The sequence below is a fragment of the Mirounga angustirostris genome, unplaced genomic scaffold, assembly GCF_029215605.1.
Source record: "Mirounga angustirostris isolate CCGP_5_RB_7025 unplaced genomic scaffold, mMirAng1.0.hap1 SCAF_15, whole genome shotgun sequence".
Lineage (NCBI taxonomy): Eukaryota > Metazoa > Chordata > Mammalia > Carnivora > Phocidae > Mirounga > Mirounga angustirostris.
The window spans coordinates 61,342,925-61,355,574 of record NW_026991723.1 but is presented as its reverse complement, the minus strand read 5'-3'; positions in this window follow the sequence as shown (position 1 = coordinate 61,355,574).

Genomic DNA, 12,650 nt, shown 5'->3' with positions numbered 1-12,650 from the left:
GGTGCGGCGGGACGAGGAAATCTAGCTTGGTTCGCTTCAGCTGGGCTCGTTTCCTGGCCGGGTAGGCGAGCCACTGATGGTCGCGGCCTTCCTGCTTCCCCCGTGAGCCTCCATTCTCCTAAGGGGAGTGGGAGGGGGAAGACGGCTGCCTTGGGCGTGGGGAGAGCGCGCCCTACGGTGTAATGGAAAAAATGGATTATGGAGTTGGAATTACAGAGCTGGTTTGAGCACAGGTCCTCCCACTAACTGGTTCTTGATCATGAATACGTTAGTCTTCCTGAACGTTATTTTCCTTTTCCCCGAAATGGGAAAATTATATAGGTTCGTGAGATGATGTATAGAAAACACTGATCACGGTACTTAGCCTGTAGTAAGGTTTCAATAAGTGGTCTCCAATCTTGTTACATGAGAGACAACGTGTTCAAAAAGTTCCACTGACTTACCCAAAGCCATCCAGAAAGCCAGAGCAGAGCTGGGACCAGGACCCTGGTCTGCCTCCCAGTCTAGGGCTGTTGCAGTACGCTGTTAGGTTGCAAAGTTCAGAAATAAGAGGCAGTTTAAAGAAAAGAAAAAACACTGATTTCCAACTTGACTTACCAGAACTGATGAGCAAAGTAATAACAGTAAGAGAAAGGCAGGGAGGAGGCACCTCTGGGCGGAAGGTGAGAAGAGTAGGGTTTGGACACGTTGGTATAAATATGTAGGTGAAACTGCCCACCAGGTAGGAGAAAAGGCGGGTCTGAGGCTCAGTCGAGGTCTGGGCCAGAGAGACACCTGAGCCATTCTGAGTGAGGACAAGACCAGGGATAGTTAGATCGCTGTAGGAGAGAGTGTGCAGTGGGACGAACAGCGTGGAGGAATGAGCTTGGGCAGCTGCCACGGCAGAAATAGAGAAAAGAGGCTAGAAGCAGGTGACAGAACCAGGGTGGTCTTTAGGTGGGGAGACCCACAAGGTCAAAGGCCCAGAGCAGTCCAGGAGAATAAGCAAGAAGAGACCAGCGGACTTGGGGACCAGGGAGCCGCTGGAGAGAGCAGATTTGTTGGCCAAAGGAGGTGAGGAAACAAAAAGGACAAAAATAGACCTTTTCTGGGGAACATTTGGTTGTTAAAAGCAGATGGAAAATAGATCCTGGGCTAGATGGGGTCCCAGAGTTGAGGGGTTCTGGAGAAGGGCACCTTTGGAGGCCAGGAGGAAGCAACTAAAGGAAAGAAGGGGATTGTAGCAGGTTCACTTATCTGTTATATGTGGGCGTGCTAGACTGGATGGCACCTGCGTTCTGTCAAGTTTAACTGGCACTGGACATCTGAGGCTGAGCAAAAGATCCTGCCTGAGTCCAGAGAAAATTAAACCCAGCACTAAAGTAGCTCAGTGCTACTTGTGCTAAAGAAAACCATTATGGTTTTGAAAAATTTGTGAATAAGTGAAAGTTAAGTTTAAAAGGAAAAAAGGAAAAATCACATTTAAAAATACAACCAGGGGCACCTGGGTGGCTCAGTCAGTTAAGCATCTGACTCTTGATTTCGGCTCAAGTCGTGATCTCAGGGTTGTGAGATTGAGCCCCGTCGGGCTTGGTGCCCAGTGTGGAGTCTACTTGAGATTCTCCCTCTCCCTTGCCCAGCCCCCACCAGCTTGTGCTCACACTCTCTCTCTCTCTCTCTCTAAATTAAACAAATAAAACCTTATAAATAAATAAATAAAAATACAACCATCCCACAAAAGCAAGTTAGGCTGATGGTATTTATGATTAAATAAAAGCTTTCAGTAAATTAAAGTAGTGCTGTATCTTACTATAGAAAGGAGGAAAAGACGCAATTTTCATTTCATGCTCATTCTTTTTTTAAAAGCCAGTTTCCAGTGCTTTCTGTTGCTTTTTCTGCTTGGATAATGAAGCCATGCTCAATATGTAGAAATGCATGAGAGTAGGTGGGAAGGTCTTAAAAACGAATTAAAACCAACAAGGGATTTTTTTTTTTTTTTCTGGTATTGGCAGGAGAGGGTAAGGAAGAACTTAGTTATAGAGAAACTAGGATAACTCAGAGTGCTGGCTCATGGGGATCAAGGTAGAGAGAGGATGGAGACCCAGTTCCCGGACCTGAAACCCTTGGGTCTGAGGCCCCTGTGGTCAGCCCTACTATGCTAATCCCTTCCTTAAGTTGGTTCCTATAAAGCTTCCTATGACCTGGCACTCCTACCTAATCTTTTGCCATTCTGTGCTCTAGCTTTACTGAACTATTTTGAGTTGCCCTGAAGGATCATGGTCTTTCACCTCCAGGCCTTGGCATAAGCTTTGTCTGAGTCTCCACTTCTCCACCTCCACCATACTGAGCCATGTCTGACCACCTTCTAGTCCATTAGTATAGAAGTCACTTCCTCTCAGAACCTTCTCTGATCTCCCCAACAATCTTCTCTGGGCTCCCATTAAGACTCGTATTTGCCCACTTAGTACCTTTTATGGTAACTGCCCCTTGTCTTGTCTGTCTTCCCTCTAGGCTGTGAACTTCTCTGGGTCAGGAACCACCTGGGTCACCTACTCAGCACTAAACCCAGGGCAAAGCTTTAGGGATACCATGGTGAACAAGACAGACCATACCTCTGCCCTTAAGTTGCTTAGATCCTTGTAAGTGTCCCGCAGGGCCAGGAGCTCCTTGAGAGCAGACCTGGACTGTTTCCTACTGTATCCCTCGCACCAAGCACAGAACTTAGCATGTAATAGGTGCCAATAAATATTTGCTCAATGCACAAGTGCAGAAAAGGAAAAATGACGGTGAATACTGAGACATAACTGACTTCATATGTTTACTCAGGCCACCTTCAATCTCTTAGGCAAACATGACTGTTGCCCGAGTTGCTCTTGAAGTCAGCTTTCTGGAAAGTTCCTCTGAGGAAGAAGTGAATTGTTGATCCACCCAAGTTTCCCAACCCCAGCTGCCAAGGACCTGCCCTGGTGTTAAGGGGCCAAGTTGTCTGATTCTCCCAAGTTTCTCAGTTGTTCCATTTACAGGCACCCTTGTTAGTCCCTCACCCACACCTACTTCCTGCTTCCTCAACCTTGGGCCTCATTCCTGTAACATAAACATCATTTTTATACTGTCCCTGAGAAAATAAGCCCACCATTACACCCTGGGTGCTCTGGAAGGTGAAAGTCAACTCATACTGACTCCATCGGGGGATTTTGATCTGTGTACACAACTTACCTGCCTCCATTTTCCAAACGGGACCTCACTCACCCAACAAATAATTCTGAGTGCCTACTGCGTGTCAGGCACCAGGAATAAAATGGGGAACAAAAGAGTATGGTCCTTTTCTGTAATCTGTAGTTTACAATAAAAGTAAACTATATTCACACATCGATATTGTTAAATAACAAGATTCAACCAAGTAAGTGTGAAGATCTAGGTGGCTTTATTAAATGATTTATGAATTGAGCAGCACCCCATCTAGCAAGTAGAGAGGCACTCCGAAGAACTGTACAAAATGGAAGGTTTTTATAGACAGAGGGTGGGGGCAAGAAAGCTATTCACAAAAGAAAAGGATTGTTCCAGAGGAGTCTGTTTGCTAGGGAAAAAGATAAGGTATCCTATCCTGCAGATTCCCTCATCTTTCTCTCTCTCTCTCTCTTTTTTTTTTTTAAGATTTTATTTATTTATTTGACACACACAGAGAGAGAACACAAGCAGGGGGAGCTGCAGGCAGAGAGAGAGAGAGAAGCAGAAAGAGAAGCTTCATGCTGAGCAGGGAGCCTGATGTGGGGCTCGATCCCAGGACCCTGGGATCATGACCTGAGCTGAAGGCAGATGCTTAACCGACTGAGCCACCCAGGTGCCCCAACCCCACATCTTTCTTTGGGGGATGGAGAGGATCCAGGTGACAGAGTCATTGGCTCTGATGGAAAGAAAAATTTCCTGAATGACCTGTTAAGGCCGCATTTCTGGGGGAGGTTGCAACTGCAATTAGATTAGGTATTAAACCCCAGTTTGGGAACTGGGTCTAAGTGACACCATTTGGGGCCTGACGTTTTCTTTTTTTAACAATATAAAATCATGAGTTATAATAAGGACAATGATAGAAAACAAATTGAGTGCTGTGTTGAAACTAATAAGAGGAGCTCCTTTTCATGGGTAGTCAGGAAGAATCTTTCTGAAGAGTTGACATTTAAGCTGAACACCCCCCGCCCCATCCCAAATTCCTTCCAAATGAAAAAAGCACAGAGTTTGGAATAAGTCAGGCCTGGGTTCTCCCCGCTCTGTCCCTGCTGAGGAACTTCTCAACTTCCTGTGACAGGCAACCACCACCAGAGGGCAGTAGTCTGGACTGCACAAGAATCGGTGTGTGAGACCCCTAACACCCGGATTCTTGTCCTGCCCGGAGTGGAGACTTAGGGATGGATCTCGTTCCTAAACTCTGGCAGGTACAGACCTGTGTACCTGCTGGGTATACGCCACTGCCCGCTGGGACCTTGCCTACCCTCAGACCTCACCCTGATGGTCCATGCCTATCAGCAGCCGTATCTCCTTCTCACTCTGATAGGTCCTGTCCCACCCCACACCCGAATTAGGAGAGCGGGCCTCTATGATGTGTCTCCACCTGCTCTTCTCACCTTTAACTTCCAAGAGTACCCAAAGCTTTAAGAACTTTACTTCTTGGGGTGCCTGGGTGGCTCAGTTGTTAAGCGACTGCCTTCGGCTCAGGTCATGATCCCGGGGTCCTGGGATCGAGCCCCGCATCGGGCTCCCTGCTCAGCAGGGGGTCTGCTTCTCCCTCTCCCACTCCCCCTGCTTGTCTGTCTTGCTGTGTCTCTCTCTGTCAAATAAATAAATAAAATCTTAAAAAAGAACTTCTTCTCCCCTCACACTTAGAAATGCCAGCAATCTCATCTACTCACAGGGCTTCAAGATCTCCTGTGTCCTCATGGGCAACTCCCAGACATTCATCACCAGCCCAGACCGAGTTCTCTCCCTGGTTGTCTGCTCAGTTCACAGCCATTTCTAGAAACAGCCCTATAGCTCAGAATGCCCCGCAGCAACCCTGTCTCAACCATGTGATACTGCCAACCTGAGGCCAACCAAATGGATCTACACATGTGTTAAAAGATAATATTCCAGCCAATAAGCACAGGAAAAGATGCTCAAATCACTGCCACCGGAAAAATGCAAACCAAAACCACAATGAGATTCCACCTCGCACTCGTGAGGATGTCTAGAATCAGAAAGATAATAACAGGGACAGGGAGACATTGGCGCCCTCGTACACTGCTGCTGGGGATGTAAAATGCTGCAGCTGCTTTGGAAACCAGGTGGCAGTTCCTCATAAGGTTAACCATAGAGTGAACATTTGCACCGGCAATTCCACTCCTCGTATATACCCAAGAGAAATGAAAGCATGTCTACACAAATATAAATAAAATGAATAAATAAAATGTAATATAGCCATACAATAGGATATTATAGCAATAAAAGGGAATGAAGTACTACTAATGCATACTACAACATGGATGAACCTGACCTTGGAATCTCATCACAACTTGCAAGAACATTCAACTGAGAGGGGCACCTGGGTAGCTCAATCAGTTGAGTGTCCGATCTGATTTCTGCTGGTCATAATCTCGGAGTAGTGAGATCGAGCCCCGTGCCAGGCTCCGAGCTCCACGTGAAGTCTGAGATTCTCTCTCCCCCTCCACCCCTCTCCCGCTCCCATGCTCTGGCACACGCTCTCTCTCTCTCTCTCAAATTAAAAAAAAAAAAAAAGAATATTCCACTGAGATAAATTGTGAGGAAGAGATGTTGGGGCTTGGGGGGCATGATGGATATCATCAAATATTTACAGGACTCTATTTAAAAAGCTGAATTTGGGTTTATTCCCGCCCCCCCCCACCTTTGTTGCACCATGGGGCAAAATAGACCCAAGAATGTTATAGGAAATTGGATAAATAAGAGCTTTTTAAAAAGATTGTTGACCTAACTAACAATAATAAAACAAGATAAAGCTGCCTTACTATTCTAAAGAACTTTGTTTTTCTAAGATGGAATGCATTGCCCTGTAAAGAGTGAGCTCCCCATCATTGAGGTATCCAACAAAAGTCAAGTAGGCATGTTGCCACGGGCGGTCCAGGATTAGTAGAGGGATTCAACTAGAAGAGAGCTGGTTTCTTTTAGTTTAGGGAGCCTGGATTTCCCTGCATTTTGGAGGTTTCCACGGGTGTCTGGAGATAGAGAACTTTGTTAGCTCCAGATTGGTGGGTTCTGATTTTTGGGTCTCCAGACTTTCTTGTATTGATTTGTATTTATTTGCTGCCACTTTGGCCCTTTGCTCCTCAAAATATACTCATTTTTCTGGTAGGGTTTGAAGGGGAGTAAAATAATTAATGTGAATTAGTATGGTTTGAGAGAGAAATGTAGTTTGAGATAACTGTCTTACCCAGGAGCACAAAGCTGATCAGAGGCAAACCAGGATTTGACTCTGCTCTCCAAAACTGAGTCCCCAGGTCCTCCTTTTAATCACATTGCTTGTATGTCCAAACACCCAATGGGGCGGGGTGGGGGGAGGAATTAAGCACCTGACAGCCATTCTCTGCCCAGAGGTTTTCACAATTCCCTCCCTTGGTGTTATGAGTTGAATTGTGTCCTCCCCAAATGCGTCTGTTGGAAGTCCTAACATCCAGCATCCTCAGAATGTGACCTTGTTTGGAAATAAGGGTCTCTGCAGATTCAGTTAGTTAAGATGAGGTCATTAGGGTGGGCCCTAGTCCAAGGTGACTAGTGTCCTTATAAAAAGGAAAAATTCCCACACAGACACGCACACAGGGAGAGCTCCATGGGAAGAGGCACAGGGAGGAGATGGCATCTATAAAGCAAGTAGAGAGGCCTGGACCAGATCCTTCCCTCACGGCCCTCGGAGGAACCAACCCTGACACGGAGATTTGGGATTTCTAGCCCCCAGAACTGTAAGACGATAAATTTCTGGTTAAGCCATTCGGTTTATGGGTATTTTTTCATGGCAGCCCGGGACACTAATGCACTTGGTCATTGAGGCAACGTGCACAGGGTGCTAGCGTGTAAGGCACAGCAGAGGGAATCAGACACATGGCCCGAGTGCCCACTGTCTGCAGGGGAGGCAAGACAGGGAGCAGAGCGGCTAATGCCAGGACGGGGAGAGCAAGTCATCAAGCTCATCAAGGAGGAGCCGTCCGGGAGGCTAACAGCTCTGTGTTGGCTCTTGAAGATGGGGTGGGTTTTGCTTGTGCAGATGGAGGAAGAATGAACAAAGTCAAAGTGGAACATGCAGGAAATGTGCGGATGGCTGGCACAGGTAGGACATGTGGGGACTAAGGGACAGGGAGTAAGTCTGGGAAGGTGGGGAGGTTTTGTGTGTGTGTCTGCGGGTCGGAAAGGTCACTGGAAGTTCCCGAGTTGCATGAGGAGAGCCACGCTGTGAGGAGATCCCTTGAGCAAGGGTAGGGATGACAGGTCCTGGGTGGGACACTGAAAGGTGGGTCCAAGTGGCCCATGGTGTGGGAACGTGGATATCCTCAGCTTCATTTCTTCTTTTTCTATCTGCCACCTGCTGAAGCACCTGTATTGTGCGGAGCTCTGGCTTTCAGAAGTTCCCATCCACGTGAGGGACCCCCGGAGAGCAGCTTCTCCCAAGCCCAGTAGACTTGGTCCCATAACCCTGTTAGCTCTCTCACCCCGGCCGAGTATTCTCTGGGAAGAGCACAAAGTGGGAAGTGAAGTTGGCCTTGCTCTGCACTCTGGGGTCTTCCAACAGTCCCCCCGAGCCTCAATTCCCTCATTTGAAAGATGGGGTCAGAATCCTTACACTGCCTCCTTTGAGCCAAATTGTAGTGTGCCAGGGACACACTGGGACCAGTCTTTCTTTTGTCAGAAGTGGGGCTCAGGACAGGTCAGACTGGAGTTGGTGAGGCCTGAACTTGGCAGGGTGGCTGTAGGTAGGGTTTGGACAGGTAGCTGCGGAGGACACAGGGTGGCTACAGAAGCGGGGGAACAATGGGCCAATGTCCCAGCAGGAGAACCTAAGGGCCAATCAGAGATAAGGCAGAAGATGACCCACTTGGGCGCCTGGGTGGCTCAGATGGTTAAGCGTCTGCCTTCGGCTCAGGTCATGATCCCAGGGTCCTGGGATCGAGTCCTGCATCTGGCTCCCTGCCTAGCAGGGAGCCTGCTTCTCCCTCTGCCTCTGCCTCTCTCTCTCTCTCTCTGACTCTCATGAATAAATAAACATTAAAAAAAAAAAAAGGAAGATGACCCACTTACTGGAATGGACAAAGCCAAGGGCCTAACAGGCGTTCCCAACCCCAGGGGCTGGCTGGGGTCCTGTGGACTTCTGAAGTTTCTGTAGGGTTCTGCCAGCCACTCCCAGAGTCCCCCAGTGCTAGGCCAACCCCCCCGCTAAGATGCCCACTTCTCACCTACCTTGCTTGCAGGTGCACAGCTGTGTAGAACCCTGGTCTCAGTTGTGCTGGGTGGGACTTAGTCCCACTAAGCTTAGCTTAGTCTGCCACCAACAGAGGTCACTGGCCTAGGCCATTCCCAGCTCTTCTCAAGAAGTTACCCCTCATGGGGGTCCAGCACTTTCACATTCAGCAGAGGGAACAGGCAAGGCATTCCCAATTTACAAACGGGAAAACAGAATTCCAAAAAGCAAAGGGTCTTTTTCAAGTTCACCAACGTGGTATATGGCAGGGATGCCTCCCACAATGTGAAATCATTAATAATGGTGATTGTCAGTATTTACAGAAGGCTCAGTTGCCTGTCCCCCTAAACGCTTCATGGTTTCAACTCTGAAAACTTTAGCTGTTCTCTGTCCTGAACCTCCAAACTAACAGGGTCCGGCTAGCCAGCTTCTACTTTGCTCCCAGAGCGAAGAGGAAGAAACATGCCCACTTGCTCATCAGAACAGAGTCAGGAGCCAGAGGGCCCTAAAGGGGCGCATTCATACAGAGCAGAAGCTTTGGATTCAGGCAGAGCTGGATTAGAATCCCAGCCGGGCTGGCTATTTACTGGCTACGTGACTCTGGGTAGGACACTTCACCTCAAATCCCTTCAGTTTCCCCATCCGTAAAATGGGGATTACCGTGTATTTTTTCACAGGGGCTAGAAAGAATCCCTCTCAATAAATGGCCATCTGCTCCTCTGACTGGAAGCTGTAGTGCCCTCTAGTGGCAGATATACATTCTGCTCATGCTAACGAGTCTGTAATGCTACCAGAACGCTCACGAGTCTGACTGGTAAGACAGTTTACTAATATTGCTATAGCAGTTTTTGGAAGACACCTCACTCACAGTCAGTCCTGGGGTTGCCCACTGTTAGGTCTCCTCACTAGTCTCCTGCTACTGGTGTAGTCCTTTTACTCCGTCAGCCTAAAACACGGCTGACCTTTCCCACCAGCCCCAACAAACCCTTACCTATTCCGCGGAAGGGCTCTGGGGTAACTGGGAGTAAAGCATCCATAACTGACTACTAGCATCCCTGTTGCTGAACAGAACTTGGGAGTGCACCCCATTCCGATTTGTACAGCTGGAACACAGCTGTAAGCTCATTTAGCTCAGGCCCCATACTGGAGACTCACAGAAGGGAAGTGTGCGGGAGGGGGTCAAATACCAGCCAGCGGCCAGGCTGGGGCTAAAACAGTTCTCCGGAGTCCCAGTGAGGCCTTCCTCATCACACTCCACTCCTGCCTCCCCAGGGCTGAGGTGGGGGTGTGCCATAATGAACACCCGGCCTCCTCACAAACCCCTCCTGACCTGGGGTGAAGTCCCTTTCGTCAGAGTAACTCCAAGGGTAATTTTTTGTCTGTATGCCCTCCCAACACCTCTGGGGCAAGTTATAAGATACTTGGTCAGAGGTTATGAGGCTGACCTAATTGGCTCTGGGAAGAATCTCTACACTTGCTGCAATCTTGGGGGTTTTCCTGCAGAGCAACTGTTTGGCCAACCTAAGCTTAAGTCTAAGTCAGCTGGTAACTCGACTCCCTTCTCAAACTGTCAACACAGCGGTATCATCCACCTCATTAAAATTGATGTCAGCACCACTCGACAGGGATGGAGAAAAGGGAAGGTCATAGCCTAAGCGTAGAACTACTTTCGTGGTTCTGTCTCACCTTTCTCTGGGGGTAGGGTAGTGTAGCCCAAGTAGGAATGCCAGAATGGAAACATGGACTCTGCTTAACTACCCTCATGCGGGGGGCGCTAGTCAGGAGTCCCTGTGGTGGTGATGGGGTGGGGGCTAGCATCTCACACAAGATGGGTCTGCGTTCCCATCAGAAGTGGCTAGCACTCTCAGGGGCGCCTGGGTGGCTCAGTCGGTTAAGCGGCTGCCTTCGGCTCAGGTCATGATCCCAGGGTCCTGGGATCGAGCCCCGCATCGGGCTCCCTGCTCAGCAGAGAGCCTGCTTCTCCCTTTCCCTCTGCCTGCCGCTCTGCCTACTTGAGCGGTCAAAAAAAAAAAAAAAAAAAAAGTGGCTAGCACTCTTGGGCAGAATGAGGAAACTGAAGGTAAGGGCACCACGTTGAAACCAGGGCCATATGGTTTCGAGGCTAGGTTCTTTCACTTCACCAGGAAACCTTTGGGCCAGTCCTTGACTCACCCTCTCCTGTGCCTCAGTTTCCCCATCTTTGCAATGAGTATTGGTTCCCTTGTATTTTTAAAGGATAAATGCTTCAGATGCAATCGTGACATTCCAACATATCACACACGGAGAGCAGCTGCTGTGGCTGGAGGGCAGGTTTGTGGAAGAGACACCCCCTTACACCCCACACCAGCCATCCAGCCCAACACAGCTCCCACCCAGCATAGACAATACATTTGTAACTCAGATATTCACTGCAAAAGCTGGAAGCAAACCCGCTCAATGAGGGTCTCCTTCAGATGGGAGACAATTCCAGATATATGGTCCACTCTGTGACCTCATTACCACAAAGCTTGCTTCTCAAGAATTTAAAAATAGCCTTTGGTCAAGAGCAGCTGAGCCTCAAGGCCCTTCCAGAGGTCAGCATGTCATAGACTTCTGGAAAACCCCATCTTAAAAGAAAAAACAGGGGGAGCCTGGGTGGCTCAGTCGTTAAGCGTCTGCCTTCGGCTCAGGTCATGATCCCAGGGTCCTGGGATCGAGCCCCACATCGGGCTCCCTGCTCGGCAGGAAGCGTGCTTCTCCCTCTCCCACTCCCCCTGCTTGTGTTCCCTCTCTGGCTGTGTCTCTCTCTGTCAAATAAATAAAATCCTTAAAAAAATAAATAAAAATAAAAGAAAAAGGATGGAAATAAACACCTGGCTTGATAATTTTCTAGACATCCTCACTGGCTACATGTAGTAGGTCAAAGTGACATTTTACAAAGTGAATGCCCAAGAAAGGTTTGACCTTCAAAGGCCTTCTAGAAGGTCCCAAATTTACTGCTCCAGTCTCACCTGCCATTCCCGCATTTCCCATCCTCCAGGCAAACTTACCTGTTTGAATCTACATGTACTCAGCAGCTGCCCACCTCACACCCCAGCTCAGTCATGCTCCTCCCTCCTTCCCCCAATTCTTATTCTAAACCCTATTTTATTTCTAAACCTGTATTGGCACGTGCAGCTCAAGTATTTTCCTTCCTAGGGAGTCCCCCAATCCTCCTAGTTGGATGCTCTCTTTCCAGCCTCTGAATTCCCCTGACACTTACTGGACCTCTAGTTCCAGGTCCTAATAAGTATCACTCCTGTCTTCTCTTTCCTACTAGTTACTGTGAGCGCCCAACAGCTGGCTTGTCTCCATCCCAGCCCTCTCCCAAGGAGCCTGGCCCAGCCTAAGTAGATACTGCAAAGCTCTGTAAACGTGAAAAGGCAGGAAAACAATTGTCCAAAGTCACTGTTTGATATTTGGCAATACATGCAAAACCCAGTTACAGAAGAAACTGCTTCATAATGTATTAAAGATTTGCCAAATGGCAAAGGCCTTGTGTCTGAGGAAAATATAGTACCTGTTAAACCAGAAATCAAATTTAACTTTTTGGACTTTCCTTTGCAAAAAGCAAATTCCACTTTAAAGCCTAGAGACTTCAATTTTAAAGTACACAATCTGGGGGCACCTAACGGTGCCTTATGTAGAAAGGCTACATAAAAGTTATGTAGAAAAACTACATAACTTTTTCTAGATATAAATTCAAATTAGATTCCAGTCTTTAACACTACTTTTATGCATAAAAACCCTACTCATTCCGGTGGCTTATAGTTTAAGATTTACTAAAACAATCCTTAATCTTCTACTACAAAAAATATTGACAACAAAGTCCTGCATCTATTAAATGGTTGAGCCATTGAACACACAGACTGCAGAACATCTTACCCCTCCCCCAAATCCCTTTAAGAATAGAGAAAATTTCCATCTTCTGGAAAGCCGAGTTGACCTTGGGCAGTGCCTACCCGCTTCCCTGGCAAGGCTTTTCACATGTCATTCCTCCTTAGCATGCCTGTCTTGGTAACAAACCATACCCTGTTCACTTGTCAGTCAAACCCTACATGTTTCAGCCTTGATGCAAAGCCCATTTTTTTCTTCAGACCTTCCTGTCAGTGAGGGTCACAGACCATCAGTGCTACAAGAGACTTCAGAAGCCATTTGGTCACACCCCCTCAATTTTACAGACTGGGAGGTGATCTAAAGG